This window comes from Coenobita brevimanus, chromosome 84 (genome assembly GCF_032717465.1).
Source record: "Coenobita brevimanus isolate Jiangsu-jjx chromosome 84, ASM3271746v2, whole genome shotgun sequence".
In the NCBI taxonomy this organism is placed as follows: domain Eukaryota; kingdom Metazoa; phylum Arthropoda; class Malacostraca; order Decapoda; family Coenobitidae; genus Coenobita; species Coenobita brevimanus.
This window is the reverse complement of record NC_137037.1, coordinates 8,945,850-8,963,688: the sequence shown is the minus strand read 5'-3', so window position 1 is coordinate 8,963,688 and position 17,839 is coordinate 8,945,850.

Sequence of the window (17,839 nt, the reverse complement as noted above, 5' to 3'; positions counted from 1 at the left end):
GAGAGGTTTAAACTGTTTACATTAGAGGGACGGCAGGCTTTATCCTTTTGCTTTATTTCTCTCCGCTTCGTTCTTGACTTCCTTGCTGTGTCACTCGTCTTTCTGGATTTAACTTGCTCTGTTTACCATTCCCTTTAGCACTCCCTTTGCTTGCCCATTTGATCTGCTACTAGCTAGATCTGTACTGCCACTTGCCATACCTGCTTTACCACTCGTAATATTTCCTTTGTCACTCGCTAAACACTTGTGCTTTGCCACTTGCTATATATTTGTGCTTTGCCACTTGCTATATTTAATTGCTTTGTCACTCGCTGTATACTTGTGCTTTGTCACTCGCTAAATTTGCTTTGTCATTCGCTATATATTTGTGCTTCGCCACTCGCTACACTTACGTCGTCACTCACTAGAAATCTGTGCTTTGCCACTTGCTATATTTGCTTTGCCACCCCCTATATTTGCTTTGTCAGTCGCTGTAATTTGATTTGTCACTAGCTGCATTTGCTTTGCCACTCGTCATATTTCCTCTGCCACTCGTCGTATTTCCTCTGCCACTCGTCAATATTTCCTTTGCCACTCTCCATATTTTCTTTGCCACTCTCCATATTACCTTTGCCACTCGTCATATTACCTTTGCCACTCGTCATATTTCCTTTGCCACTCGTCATATTTCCTTTGCCACTCGCCATATTTCCTTTGCCACTTGCCATATCTGTTTTGCCACTCGCCATATTTGCTTTGCCACTTATAATACTTATTGTTCTTCGCTTAAAACACTCAGCCACCCGCTCCATTCTGTAATATTTACTCCTTACATCATTCACTGTCACTCGCCAGTCAATTAGGGACATGTTTTGTTCATTCATTGTCACTTGCTTAACATCGCCATCACTCTGCATTATACACATTCATTTATTCAACGTTACTTCATTCATTCTCACCCCGTCCCTCACTCCACTCACTCTCACTCGATTACTCCATCATGCACATTCTTGCTCAACCACTCATACCCCTCACTTTGACATTCCCTACCATCGCTTCACTCTGTTTCATCTCCACCATTCTCTTCACTCAATTTGCCACTCACTCCACCAGCGTCACTCTCAGTTACGTTACATCCCCAATCACTTCATTAACACACTCACGTCCCACTTCATCAACCATCTCACTCAACACTGAATTAAACTGAATATTGGATTCCTAGCGCCAGGTATCAGAGACCATATGGCACTAATTAAAAGTAGAGAGATAAACCTAGCAATGGAAGAGAAACGGGAGAGGAGACGCAGAGATGGTTATGGAGTAGTAGTGCTTTTGGTGTAGAGGTGGTCTTGGCTTTGAAGTGGTCTTGATGTTAACGTGGCCGTGGCGCTGAAGTGGTACTGGCTATGAAGTAGACGTTAAGGTGGTCGTGGCGTTGAAGTGGTCTTGACGTTGAGGTGTTATTGGCTATGAAGTAGACGTTAAGTTGATCGTGGCGTTGAAGTGGTCTTGACGTTGAGGTAGTCGTGGCGTTGAAGTGGTCATGTCGATGAAACAGATTTGACGTTGAGGTGATCGTGGCATTAAATTGGTCTTGACGTTGAAGTGGTCGTGGTGTTGAAGTGGTTGTGTCGTTGAAGTGGTCATGTCGTTGTAGTGGTCGTGCCGTTGAAATGGCCTTGAACCTCTTGGCGTAGAAGTGGTCTTGTCGCTGATGTGATTTTGACGCAGAGGTCATCTAAGCGTAGATATGGTTTTGTCGGAGAAATGGTCTTGGCTTTGAAATGGTCTTGGCACAGAAATGGTCTTGGCACTGATGTGGCCTTGGCACTGAAGTGGTCTTGGCACTGAAATGGTCATCGCGATAAAAGGATATTGGTATTTGTTTGGGGGTTCAAGCGATTTTGGCGAGGAAGTGGCTTGGCAATTATGCGACCTGGCAATGAAGTGGGTTGACGATGAAGTGGGTTGGCGATGAAGTGGGTTGGCGATGAAGTGGGCTGGCAATGAAGTGGGTTGGCGATGAAGTGGGTTGGCGATGAAGTGGGTTGGCGATGATGTGGGTTGGCGATGAAGTGGGCTGGCGATGAAGTAGGTTGGCGATGAAGTGGGCTGGCGATGAAGTGGGCTGGCGATGAAGCGGTTCGATTGGTCAGCTGACTGAACGGTTTGACCCAAGAAGGGAGGAAGGGTCGACGTCAACGGGATGTCCTTAAACTATTCATGCCATGAAACCAAACGTCTTAGCTGATAGGAGTTGAGGGAAAATAAAGGCCCCCCAAAAACGTATTATCAAGAAGAGAGGTAAGAAAGAAAAGATGAAGAAGACAATAGGGAGAGAAAGATCGGAAACAAAAGGTTCCACCTCATACGACAAACAAGGATACTGGGGAAGAATTCTTCCCTCCCCCACCCCTCCGGGGGTTCCACTCCACATGCCTCATTTACTTAGCTCGCTCTCTTTTCTCCCTCCACTCGCACACTTTCATATCCAACTTTTCTTCTTTCGTCTGTGAAAGGTGTGCCGTTCTGCTCTCTTCCTCCTCCTTTACCATTCTGACGTAATCTGCTCTCTCTCTCTCTCTTTCTCTCCGCACACACACACACACATTCCCACCGCTCCTTCACCCCAACGCTCCCTTTTTCAAATACCCTCCTTCCGACCCCTTTCACCTTGGTCGCCTCTCAAGCCCACTTAATTTTTTCATGGGAGGTGTATTTTTGGAGAGAGAGAGAGAGAGAGAGAGAGAGAGAGAGAGAGAATCATACTTTTAGGGGCGGAAATATAAGAGAGAGGCCCAGTAAGACAACTCCCCTTCCCCCACCTAAAAAGGCCAAAAATAAATGGAAGGCAAAGAAATCCCCCCCCCCCCAAAGGGACATATTAAAGGAAAGAAAAAGTAAAACTGTATCAAACTCTCCAAAACTAAGGAATCAAATAAGAGACGAGCGATATCGTGTGGTGTGGCGTGTCACAAGTTATCGCTCAGGCTGCCAGATTCTGGAGTAAGGAAGTGAGGCACAAAGGTGTCATAATTCACGGCATCTTTGGAAGCAGATTAAACAAAAGTTGCAAAGTTCACAGGGGAAGGGATGAGGAGGGTTCTCTCTCTCTCTCTCTCTCCTTCCTCTGCACCTTCCCTTATGTTCTCTGCTATCTTATTCCACCCTTCTTCACAACTTCAGTTATTTTTCACTAGCCTTTTACATCTCTTTCCACATTCTCTCTCCCTTCACCCCGCCTCTCTTTTCCTACATCAGTCACCCATCTCTCTAACCTTCTCAACTACGCTGTCTCCTCTACCCACTCTTTTCTTTCTCTACCAACCCCTCACTTTCCTTCACACTCCCTCTCCCCATCTCTCTCCTCGTGCTCTTCACTCCTCTTCTCTCCTCCCATCTTATTTTCTCTCTCGCCGAACTCTCATATCTTCCTTCCACGCCTCACGCACCTCTCTTCTTCTTTGCTATCTTAAATTCATCAACTTTCTCCTCTCCTCTTCATTACGGAGTTGGATGATTCACAGCACAGCTAACTTTTTCCTGTCGACTTCGGCTGGAGGGACCGATGGACTGAGGGAGACTTCCTATCCCTCTTTGAACATATGAATATAAACCACAGTCGTCGTCTCTTCTGCAACAAACAACCTACTCCCTCTACTCCTCTCCTTTTCACTCCTCTCTCCCCCTGGCTTTTTCTCCCTCTACTCTCCCCCACACATCCAAACCAATAGTCTTTTCACTCCCTGCCCATTCTTTCAGTCTATTTTATCGTGCCGCTCTCAACGCCCACTCCATTTTCTTTCCCATCCACTCTTCTTACATTTCTTATCCACTCTCCACCTCTATCCCCCAGTTCTCCTCTCTCTCCCTCTCTCCTCCCCACCCACTTCCTTAATCTGCCTACCCACTCTACTCACACTTATCTTCAATTCCTCACCCACTGCCCACCCACTTCACACTCAGTCGTCCCACAAACTCTCCACCCAATCCACCCGCATGCTTTCCTCCTCTCCCCACCCACTCCCCCATCTTCTTTCTTCTTCCCACTCACTTTCTTACTCACTCTCTTCTTCTCCCCGCCCACTCCGTCCTCCCACAATCAACCTAGCCCCCCTCACCCCCATCCAACGGCCGCCTTATGAGCCCCGCCACTGCTGTTAATGAGAAAAGATGGGAAAACTGTCCTCCAATTACTGAAGTCTTTGTTGCGCTCTTTACCCCAAGTCCTGCCTCCAAAACTTTACTGCCTCTCTCTCTCTCTCTCTCTCTCTCTCTCTCTGTTCATTATCACTATATCTTGTATCTAGCTGACTATCTCAGATATGCCACTCGTCACTTCTCACTTCGCCGCAATGGTTCCCTCTGTTATATGTCACCTCTCATCTGTACACATGTCTCCCGCACTTCATCTCTTACCCTGCTGCCTCGCCTCTTCACCTCCCTGCCATGAACTGTTATCATCCGTATTAGGCAATGGATGCACTTTTATGGTATAGCTACGGACCAGAAAGGAAGCAGAATCAGCAAAAGGAAAACACAAAGACACGAGAACTACCAGCAAAGTACCCAGTAAAATGGGCCATACCTCCATTCATTCCTCATTCAAGCCATCGAAATTTTCGGCTCCGCTTCACAGGTCAAATGATCCATTCAATAATATGCTTCATAATGCTTGAGGGGTGGAGTCTGGCAAGTTAAGATAATGAAAAGCCCTTGTTGTGTGCATGTCAATACATACTTCATATATTTATACTTCAATATTATACTGTACTTCCGTAACTTCCACGATTCGCATTTTCACATATTCACTCCTTAATTCCAGTAACCTTCATTTTAGACATCCACGCCTCATCCTACACCTAAACACACCCATACACACCCCTTTCACCATCAAGTGCATTTCCATTCACTGTGACATACCATCTAAGCAAATTCTCACCTACCCTTTGAATAAACCAGCTTCTTACTCTACTTGTTTTACAAATCACAATTCTAATACTGAAACCCACATGTACTCCTTAACACATCCATTTTCATTGCTCTCACTATCTTAGCGTACGTTAATGTGGATACTTTTTTTTTTTTTTTTTTTGCCTATCGACCATTGAGGCCGGAGCCTCTGGTCATTAAGGCAAAAATATGTATATATATTTACAAATATAAATATATATATATATATATATATATATATATATATTGACACATATACACATATATTTACGAACATATATATATACATACATACATACATACACATCCATGAATATGAACATACACACTTTCATGCACACGTATATATATAATAATTTTTATTTTATTATTTTTTTGTAGTTTTATTTTATTATTTTTATTTATTTTTTATATTTTTAACCTTATATTACTTATAATCAAAAATACCTAATCTAAAGACCCTAAAACTAACTACCTAACAGACAAATCACTAACCTATACTAAATCCTAAGAGACAAATAACTAGACCTACACTAATATTCAAAAAGCCTTGACCAAGAGAAAGTGGATACTAATACATCTAATGGCCTATATAAAGTACTCTTGCAGACACTATGCTCAGTCCCTTGCCCTGTACCATGGCTTTCATAACACCACCCACTCTATTCTTAAGCCACTCTACTCCCAAAATTATTTTAACATTAACTTCCCGTTTTGTATCACTGCACCCAGGTATTTAAAATTTTACATCAATTCAAGTCTTTATTCACTAATGCATCGCACCGTAAGTCACCTTCTATGACGCAATCTTCACTATAATGTCACATACACTTTCAGACCTCGTCACTCAGCCACAAAACTCTGAATCAGTCTGCAAAATCCCGTTCACTGTTGGCAACGCAACAACATGTGCATAAATCAGATATAAAATATTCCATCTTTCACCATCCATGATCAATCCCGTCTTCAAAACTCCTGCTTTTCTTTCCCTTGTAACTCCATCCATCACACACCCTAGTGTCATTCTACGAGTAATTTTGACACTGAACTGCTCAGTCAAACCTCCTTCCACTCCAACACATACTTCACTACCATTAAAAAAAAAATAGCAGTCGGGAATTAACGCTCCACATCATACATGCAGTGTATAGCATGTTTCCTTATACATTACTGTTAACTCTGGCATACTACTTTTCTCGGAACTAACTGCTGCTTTTTTGGTAACACAATCTGTCTCAACAACTTGTGTTACTGGTAAGTACTATGATGAACGGCAACTTCGGTTATCAAATTCCAAACTGCTTTATGTCTCGTCTATACAACTTAGCATGTGTGCAACAAAAATCCAACTGCAAGCGTCAATCAGGAAATTAGAGACAGACAGACAGACAGACAGACAGATAGATAGATATACTCGTATATTTTACCACTAAACACACCACAGTCCTGATGTACTTGGCTTTCCTACTCACCTGACCAGCAGGTTCCCATGTCACTCCCTCCAGGCGTGGACCCGTTCCTGCCGGGATACAAAAACAACAGTTATGCTCAATTACCCTCCAAAATTAAAAATAATAAAATTAATATCTATTTCCTTCATATTTGGTGACCTTTAAATTTTTGGACCACGGTAGGAATCCTCCGTTCATGAACAACGGTGACTTATTCTTACACAATAATCAAAGAAATATACAGTAAAGTCCTTTTCACGTAGCAGCGGCCTTACATCTTAGCAGTAACACTGACTAACCTATACCAAAATGGTTCCCTTCCTATAAGAAGCAAACACTATGTTGACCCAAAACATACATATAAGCAACAACAAAACGTTTCAAATCAACAGAGGCAGTAGAGTTGCCTGGCTGGGTGTGGGACTATAAATCTATAAAAACAATTAACAAGTAACAAAGCCTCTCTCTCACGAAGGCTGTGTGGGAGCCAAACCTTTGAAAACAGAAGCAGGAGAGAGAGCGGCAGTTTCAGAGAACGAAATAAAAACTGGACGAACTGACAAAGATTACACAGGCAAGAAAAAATCGACCCCGTCCTCCCCTTCCCACCCACCTCTACTAGCTATCTTTTTCCCTTTTTGAGAGAGAGAGAGAGAGAGAGAGAGAGAGAGAGCTGCTTGGAATGAAAGCCATTGTGAGTTAAAACCTTACAGGGGCCATGATAACCCAGTCGATCATCATCAAAGTTACAGAAGGTAGGCACAGGAATGACTGTGACGGAGGACTGAGAAAAAACTGAGGAAAAGAGGAAAAGAAAAAGAGAAGGACGGTGGAGAAAAGAGGACACGGAAAACAGCGGCAAGGGGGGGAAGAAGGGTAAGAGAGGAGGGTAAACGAGAGGGGGTGAGGGAAAGAGGGGAAGAGGGAAGGGGTAAAGGGGAGGGGGTGAGGGAAGGAGAGGAAGAGGGCTAAGAGGGGAGAGTAAAGGAGACGGGGTGAGGGAAAGAGAGGAAGAGAGGTAAGAGGGGAGGGTAAAGGAGACGGGGTAAGGGAAGGAGAGGAAGAGGGGTAAGAGGGGAGGGTAAAGGAGACGGGGTGAGGGAAAGAGAGGAAGAGGGGTAAGAGGGGAGGGTAAAGGAGACGGGGTGAGGGAAGGAGAGGAAGAGGGGTAAGAGGGGAGGGTAAAGGAGACGGGGTGAGGGAAGGAGAGGAAGAGGGGTAAGAGGGGAGGGTAAAGGAGACGGGGTGAGGGAAGGAGAGGAAGAGGGGTAAGAGGGGAGGGTAAAGGAGACGGGGTGAGGGAAAGAGAGGAAGAGGGGTAAGAGGGGAGGGTAAAGGAGACGGGGTGAGGGAAGGAGAGGAAGAGGGGTAAGAGGGGAGGGTAAAGGAGACGGGGTGAGGGAAGGAGAGGAAGAGGGACATGAGGAGAAAAGAGGAAAGGAAGACAAAATGAGGGAAGGAGGGGAAGAGGAACAGAGAGGAAACGAGGTAAGGAGAAAAGAGGGAAACAGGGTAGAATGGGTAAGATGGGAGGAGTGAAAATGGGAAAGGGGTGAATGGAAAGTGGTGATAAAGGAGTTAGGGACAGTAAAGGATGGGAAAATGGAGAATAAGGAAAGTGAGATGGAAAACACTTAACAAAGAAAGGGAGTAGGAGACTCGGTGGCTACAAAAAGGGAGAAGGAAACTCGGTGGCTGCAAAAAGGGAGAAGGAAACTCGGTGGCCGAAAAAGGGAGAGGGGGAAAGGTGGAACACTACATCAAGGTAACTGAGGGTAGACTGACGGAAGACGGGGAAAAGAGGGGAAGTTGGGAGAAGCAAGAAAAGGAAGAACGAACGAGTGGAAATGATGGGTAAAAAGTGCAGTGGAAGACAACATAAGTGAATAATGGGTACTGAGATGACTGAAGAAGAACGACAGAGGAAAACTGAGGGAAAATATGAAGGAGGGCCAAAGGGGGAGGAAGGCAAGAATAGAAGATGTGGGAAACTGAGGGGAATGAGAAGAAAAACTGGAATACCGGTACTTGTATCACTGAGGGTACAGAAGAAATGAGGTGAAGAAAATAGGAGAAAGGAGGTAAAGAAGGAGACAACGGTGAGGGAAATAAGAGTGTACAGGGAGGAATGAGAGGAAAAGGGAGGCACTGCTCTCGAAACTAGAGAAATACAGGATAACCGCACAGGCATAAGGAACCAACAAAGATGGGGAAAAGTAAACAAAGAGTGGAGAAAATTAACTACTTCAGTCCGAAAACGTATTTTCTATTTTATTCTTGCTGCGTCCACATAATTCTACTCTGCTTAGGAGACATTTCCAACTGGAGAGGTTAGTAACTTCATTGCTAGAAATATATCCTAAGTTCAGTAAAATTGTCTCGATGTAGCACAAATAAGATAAGGTACATCATCGGATGGTTAAAACGAAAGCAGAAAACATTAAGAATTACAATGCACTGGATGAATACGGGACATGCAAGTATGCAGCGGACGGCATGCACACACCTGACATGGGTAGGCAGACCTACTATCCAGGTTCATTACTGGACCTAAATGGCAACTGATCCGTAAGGCCGAGAAACACCACTGTCACTGGGGAAGTAAACAGCCCCCACCCAATGCTTCACGCACGGCAACAGGTTTGGAAGGCTTAGGAAGTGTGGAGTGAAAGGTGAATGTGGATATTTGTGTGTCAGAGTGGCTGTGTTTTTGAGTGAGGGAACCGGTGTATCTCGTGAATGGGAGATACAGAGGAGAGGACTAAAGGGATTAAATGTGACAGATACAGTAGACGGTAACAGAAGTATTCTTTACACTGAGTAAACAAAGGTGTTGGCCGGCCCATGATTTTTTACGGTCAATTTCAAAACTCTTATGAGGATAAGTAGTTACTGGACTGCATCCCACTTCACAAAATGCAGCCAGCAACGAAACACTAAAGTAAAAGTTTTGTTCTTGAAAATGTGTTTCAATTCCGATGTCAAAACTGGATATTTGTGTTCCTCCTTTACGACTTCAGGTTTAATATATACTACGTGAACATGACTTTACGTTGATGCAGGGCAGACTGCAAAGATTATATTCTACGCAGATGGTTGAGAGGTTAAACTATCTATTTATCTATCTATTTACTGCCAGACGCCTTGATTCTATAAGGGGTGGCCACAAACAAATTGCCTCCACGTCGCCTTGTCCTCTGCCATTTGGCTGCTCTCCCTCCACCTCACACACCCCACCCTCATTTATATCTCCACTTCATCTATCCATCTCATCCTTGTCTACCACTCCTCCTCCTCTGTTCCTCCCCCTCACACACATACACTCTACTAGTCAGTCTCTCAAACATAAACAGCTGCTGTATTGATGATCAGAAATAGGCACTGCAGTGTTAGTGAAGCCTGTACCTAACCCCTTCAGTACGACAAATCTCTAAGACGAATAAAATCGCCCAAACCGAGCAAGAGTAACCGAAAACATTTCCGAAGTGAAAGGGATAAAGGCTGAATGGCTGGTCAGGAGGAGGCAGGTTTGGCAGATATGAGGAGACATAAAAGGGAAGTAAGTACCATAAACCAGAATCAGTAAGACAGAGGATGACCGAATAACAATATACGTGATACATTAAAACAAGAGAGAAAGCCAAACACACTGATTAACGATAAACATAACTGAGATGTAGGGAAGAGAATCGAGTCAGGGAGAGTATGAATAACAGACGAAAAACCAAGACAAATAAAGCAAATGGAAATTGGATCTGAGATGGGGAAGTTGTTTTGAGCACTGGAGGAGAACGGCAGATGTTATGAGAAGGGTGGTTGAAAGGAAAGAATAAAAAGTGAAATTGATATGACCTGAGAGAAAAGGAGAGGTAAGGGATAGAGAGGTGATGCAAGGAGGGGTGAGGGACGGAGAGGTGAGGGATGGAGAGGTGGACGGAGAGGTGAGAGAGGAAGAGGAGAGGGATGGAGATGTGAAAGATGGCGAGGTGAGGGATGGAGAAATAAGGGATGGAGAAATAAGGGACGGAGAGGTGAGAGAAGGAAAGGTGAGGGAAAGTGTACAAAGGAGAGCAAACAGCAACTGATCTACTGGTTCTTTTGTGGCTGTTTGTTATAGGACCTGTTGTAATTAACATAACACAAAGAATGAAGAGAAGTGAGGGAAGGAGAATGATAAGTAGGAGAATGAGAGAGTAGTGAGAGAAGGAGAAACAGGCGAAAGAATGGGAAACAAGGAAAAGAGATGTGGGACGCAAAGATGAGAAGAGAAGTGAGGGAGGAGAGGCAAGGATAGGAGCACAAAACACACAGCAACAGACCTAATGGTCTTTCAAGGCTGCTTGTTACAGAGAAGACTAACACGATGATATCTAATTCTACAAGTTGAAGGTAAGGACAGGAAAGCAAGAAGGAAGGAAGAGGCCAGAGAGATAATGAGACCGAAAGAGAAAGGAAGAAAGGAGGTATTAAGATACAATAAGGGGAGAGAGGGAGAGGGACAAGGGAAGAGATAACGGAAGGAAGGGTGGAGGATAAAGGAAGGTGAGGAAGGGGGATGAGGTGATTTAACAGAGGGAGTGAGGAAGTGGGTCAGAGTGGGAGTGGGGGGGGGCGGGTCAGAGTGGGGGTGAGGGAACGGGTGAGAGTGAAGGTGAGGGAGCGGGTAAGAGTAGGGGTGAGGGGGGCGGGTGTGACAGGGGTTAGGGTGAGAGGGTGAGAGGTAAGGATACGGGATAAGACTGGGGTGGGGGGAAGGACTCTTATGCTCCTCACGAACTGGGTATCGACACTCGATATTTACCTTCAACTGACCCCGTTTCTCTTACCATACCTTCCCTCTTACTAACGAACAGCAGAACATTTATGAGTTAATTTATATAATTATTTTTTTATTCAGCTGCGTTTGTGAAAATCAGGACTGTATGTATAAATAGGCCTACTGTATGTGTTTCCGGATCAAGATTTCTCATATCTTTCTTATTAACTGTTTCAATAGCTGCTTGTAATGTCCTTATCTGCTTACCTATCGTTATCTATTTCTTAACCACTGCCGCATCATGTGAGGAGTAACTTCTGCTAAATTATCTCCAGTATCTTCCTTTCTCTTAGTAATGGACCCTCTTACGGTACTCCCTCACACACTCCTACTGTACCATATCTCTCCACTAGGTTGATGGCCTTCCTCTCCTTCTCCTTCCATAGGACTCAAATGAGGAGTGACAGCATGTCTGGCGGTGACCTAAGGTATGGTTATGTGAGGGGGGTGACATTGGGGCAGTGTGTGTGCCTTAAAATGGTGTGGAGACAAGGGGTGTGGTAGGAGTGAGAAAGTCCGTGAAGCAGGGTGAGGGAGGAGTGAAGTAGTGGAGGTGATATGTGTGAAAGTAAGATTAAAGAGTAGGGGTGACAAGAAGAGTGAAAGTGGGCTGAAGGAGTAGTGGAGGTGACACGAGGTGTGAACGTGAGGTAAGGGAGGAATGCAGGTGACATGGTGAGGAAATGAGGCGAAGGATTTGTCGGGCAAAGTGGAATCGAGTGGGAGTTGGACAGCGTGTGTGGGGTGACATGAAGTGTGGGGTGAAGTGATGGGGTGAGAGGGTCCGTAGAGTGGAGTGGTGGAGAATGAAGCGAGTGTGTGGCATGGTGTCGTTTGTGTGGTGTAGTGTGGTATGATATAGTATGGTATGGCTTAATATGGTGTGGTGTGGTGTGGTGTGGTGTGGTATGTTAGGTAGGGTAGAGTAGAGTAGAGTAGAGTAGGGTAGGGTAGGGTAGGGTAGGATATGGTTTCGTATGGTATGGTATGGTGTGGTAGGTAGCCACACATCCCACACAACGGCTTCCACGACGACAGTCGCTCCAAAATACGACTGTGACCCCGACCACCTGGCCAACACCACACCTGCATTCCCACACACACCACCAATATCAGTGTTAGCCACAGTACTGACACCCATATGGTTATGACCACCTGGCCAACACCACACCTGCATTCCCACACACACCACCAATATCAGTGTTAGCCACAGTACTGACACCCATATGGTTATGACCACCTGGCCAACACCACACCTGCATTCCCACACACTCCACCAATATCAGTGTTAGCCACAGTACTGACACCCATATGGTTATGACCACCTGGCCAACACCACACCTGCATTCCCACACACACCACCAATATCAGTGTTAGCCTGAGTACTGACACCCATATGGTTATGACCACCTGGCCAACACCACACCTGCATTCCCACACGCACCACCAATATCAGTGTTAGCCACAGTACTGACACCCATATGGTTATGACCACCTGGCCAACACCACACCTGCATTCCCACACACACCACCAATATCAGTGTTAGCCAGAGGACTGACACCCTTATGGTTAGATCTGTAACCTGGAGGTCGGATTATCATTTCATCATCATCATCAATCTGACCATTTCCCCCATCCACATTGGGTGTAGTAGGATTCAATGACTTGAAGTGTTAAAGTGGTGGAACTATCGACAATAGGCCCAGCGATATTGGCTACATATTCACAAATCACTGAAACCCCTATTCCTATTCATATTGCAAATAACGAATATCACAGTTATGGAGGGTATTGAATAAGTGGAGAGAGACGCCTTCACACGCTGGCACCGATATAACCAGTGACTCCACTGGCCGGTTACACAAATGTCCCGTTCCCCTCTTTTGCCCGGAAGGAGGAGGATGGAGTGCAGGAGAAGAGGTCACTTTAAGCCTGCAGTCCACTGGGTTCACATTCATATAATTTAATGTCACAATAACAATAACGTGAAGCAGGACTATGATTAATTAGCTACACAATAAGGAAATGATATACAAACTGTTTTACCTGTTTTAACCCTTTCGATTTACCTAACACATAACGCATTTATTACGGAGCAATCTGTATGAAATCCTAAACCACTTAGGTTTTATATAACATCCTTCTAAAGCGAGCCATAAACGCACAGGCGAGCCCATCCAGTTGCCTGAAGAGGCCGGCCCGTTCAAGCAAACCTGGGCGTGTGTGGGTAGGGAACAGGCGCATGCGCAGGCGGCCTCAACATTCGTCCTGGGATTTGTCGCGGACAGATTTTCGTGGTCAGGCTCCGGTCTGGTTCAGACAAACTGAGCGTGTGTGGGGTGCCGCAGGCTGTCAGGCGTCAGTCTTGTGTCAGTTGTGCGGGAATGAAGACGTTCAACAGTGTCAGTTGGGACAATTTACTCCTTCTCATCAACCAATCTTTTGCCCATTTGGTTCGTTTTCTCCTCCTCTTTCTATCATTTGCAATATAGGCCGCGGCAACAGACCCAAAAGCATACAGCTACAGGTCATCTGTGGGCAGCGGAGCGTCCATGGCCACCCTCACGCCACGGCGTTTCACTTGCAATTGAGCTGGGACGTGAGGCCGACTGAATCGTGTGTGGGCACAGCATTGTTCGTTGAGGCCGGCCTCTTCGGGCCACCGGACGGGATCGCCTGTGCGTGTATGGCCTGCTTTAAAGACGCAAGAGGTATTCGTTGAAATCACTTTCTGGCAATTTCACATACCCTCCAAACTTTCATCAGTGAGATCGTTACGAAAATTAACAGAGCCGTTGCTTAACATCCATACGTTGCTATAAAAGATATATTGTCCAGTAATCAGAATACATGCCGGTGGTTACTTTTCCCATTTCTTTTCACGACGGTCATAAAATTGACAGTCACAATGCTATTACCAAGGAACATCCAACAGTCAGCAGTGTCGCCACTCCCAGAAATTACTAGGTCACTGTTTTATAACCCACATTATTCACTCAGCAGAAGAAAGTAGCTCAGTGGATTTTACTTATGTTCCTCAATACAATGACGGGTCATAAATTTTATTTTTGTTACCGGTACACATTTTTCTTCTGCCTGGGAGATATTTTTCGAACTGAAGAAGGTTAAATATGGCCTCCATTCCCACAATGAAATGGCTAATCCTCACGGCATCCCAACAAGCCCAGAACCACCTGACATGATGAGCCAGACACTTTCACTGCCATCTCTCCACCTCCAAATTTCACTGCGACCTTAATCAATCGTATTCCTGTCAGCGTAAGAACCATTCCAGCACCTCTTCCTCAAAGATACATTTTGTATTTTACACCTCGCTGTCTTCCTGTACGTTATTTCTATTTTCATACATCAACAAATTCATTAATAAGAGTATTATAACATAACAGATACAGAAATAAACTCTCAGGTCAGAAGTGATAATAACGAATACAAGGTCTTTCATCAATACCAGTAACTTCCCCTTCTGACATGCATACTTGCATAATATACGAGCACAGTTCATGACACAATTCTATCACTAGCTATATATAGTTCACTCTAGTTCCGTTACCATACTTTACGAAACTGTGTGGGGTAGCATTATTACTCCTTGGTGCATTTTAAGTGGGAATGGAGGTCCGGATATATATATATATATATATATATATATATATATATATATATATATATATATATAGATAGATAGATAGATAGATAGAGATAGACTGAAAGATATAGATAGATAGATAGATAGATTTAGATAGATACATAGATAGACAGACATATATAGATAGATAGATAGATTGAGATATACTGTACAGTATATACATATATATAGGCTATCTATATATATCTATCTATCTAATCTATCTATCTATCTATATATATCCGACTCTAATATACCAGATTCTGGCCTAGATTTCTCAAAATACATTCGAGAATCCTAAAGTCAAATGCGTTTTGTCAATAATATTTTCTCTAACTCCAACGGTACCTTTCATAATACTCGCCCATAGGTCTAACAAGTCAGTTAATTTGTAGAACAAAGGAGAGGAAGTTGTGTTATCTTAAACCACAACACTAACGCCACACACATACCGTCTTCCGTACAATTCCATAGCCTCTTGAACCCGAGGACGACATTTATAACTTTTTACTATTTCCCAACATCCTATTTTTATTTTTATTTATTTATTTATTTTTTTTATTTTTGCTGATGGAGTTACATACAGCCGTCATTAACCCCTTGACGATTACTGTGTTCTCCTAATCTGATGAAATCTGTTGACACCAGCAAAAATAAAACATCAATGAAGTATGGGCTGACGGAATTAACAATCAAGGATATTATCACTTAAGCGTTCCGTCCAAGTTAGAGAGAGAGAGAGAGAGATCGGTCTGGAGGTGCCGTATTATCTAATAATTTAAAATGTGGCATTTTGTGGGGACAGTCTCTTCCTGGACACTACATTATAACGATACGCTTGCAAGGTAAGGTATAAAATTACTGTACATCATTTATGACAGTAAGGAGATAGGTAATAAACTGTATTTAAATAAATCTACAGTTCTGTGCGAAGTCTGACGTAACCTCACTGTATCTAAATGTGTGGGCGGGGATGGTGGTGGGGCAACTAAGGGGTTAAAACATAATAGGTCAAGATGGACGTTGTAAGATGGCCTGTGTGGGCGTGGCGATGGCTGAATTCAAAGTTTCTAGCAGCACAAGAACAAGCACAATAACAACAGTAAACACTTGGCTATTACTGTATACGTGGTGTGTCAACACAGGTAACAAGCAGAACAACAACAGTAAACACTTGGCCATTACTGTATACGTGGTGTGTCAACACAGGTAACAAGACGTTGGGTTACCGCCACAGGATTACCGGCATATTAAGCTCAGTAAAGACCTGTGGTGCCTGTAGTGCAGGGCTGCAAACATTATCAACCCGTTCAGTGCCACGAAGTCTTTGGCTTCAATCTCACTTGGTTAGTAAACAGGTTAACTTCGAAACAGATTAAGCAACACACTGATCAAACCCAACACAATATATCACGGCCCGATACTTCATTTAAACATCGTAACACTATTTCTGATTTTAGTGATATAATTCCTCACGAGTTCCCAAGTGACAATAAGCTCTGAGGTATCGTCCTCGCCATCTTAATTATCTCCTAAAACTTTCAACAGCAAAATTGTAATTAGCCAAACTTTCCTTCATGTTTTTCTTATCTTCTGGGGCACTTCCTCCCCTATCAAAGTTGGTGGCCGTTTTCTACTCGGCCACATAACCTGCTCCTCGTCAGTATATTTTGGTGCTGGGTGGGTGTGAGGGAAGGTACCAGGGTCTTACGCCTTGCTTACCCTCACACACTCACCACACTTTATTTTACTCATCTTATTATAGCTACACTCTTAATTTACTGGTCTTGTTATAATAGTATGTAGATCTGAATTAAGACTCGCCATGTTCACTTGGTCATCGTATGGCCCCACACAGGTCATGGCAACACCTCGGTTAATACCATAACACCAGATCTAAATATGATATCCCTGGTGTATCACAGTACAGACGGTGGGTATTAGTGCACAAGTGCCAAGTGACGTGTAAGGGCTGCACAGGATCCGCCCTTTGTTTGTGTATCGTAGGTGATGTACTGGACCTCGCGAACGGGCTTCCTAACTTGATTCAAGAACTAGCGCATAAAGTCATGTATTAAGTTGTGTTACAGAAAGACAGGCCCAGGACGAGGAAAGACAGAAGGAATGAAAACAGTAATGGGGTGAACGAGGACAGAATGGACGATAATGGATCTGGGAGGGAGAAGTTTGAGAATTCGATGGAGGGGAAAAGGTAAGAGATCGAGGGAAAATGGATATTTGATTTTCCCTGTCCACAGATCACACTTACCCCTCCCCACCTCTTTCGCTATCACCAGCACCATCACTATCACCACTGCCATCACCATCTCCATTTCTCTCTCTCATACACAATTTCAGTCCTTCTTTCAGATTGTCCACTATTAAGTTCACTTTTCTGCTTTTTTCCCACTCATTCTTTCTTTTTCTCCTTCTCACAATTACATTTTCATCTCTTTCTCCTTTCCATCACACACTTTCATCTCTCTCTCAGTTTTCTCCCCCTTTTCAAACTCACTGATTCCTTTCTTCCCTTTTTTTCTTATTCGGACATACACATTCATTCACCTTTAAAACTCAATCCTTTCCTTCCTACCATCCTTCAAACTTACCCACCAACCCTTTCCTGAAACATTTTCCTCTCGTTTTCTAAGTAACGTCTTTGCTCCCCTTCCCGAAATTACTGAACTTTTTTCCATCCTCCCAACTTCTTGTCCCCCCTGCATCTTTTTGGCCGCAAGATCAGTTTCACCACTCTAATCACACACTGGGAGTCTCTCACAACTGACCATTTAGCTGCCAAATACCTACCAGGTACTATGCACTGTATTTCAGCTAATGTCAGACGGTTTTACAGTGATTAAAAGAACTCTATAGAGCACTAAAAAGGGTAAGACACTATCAAGATTAATGTTTTAGTAAACATAAAAAACTTCATGTTGTATTTCCAGCTAACGACGGACGACTGTTTTTTAAGCTAATAAAAAATCCCCTCA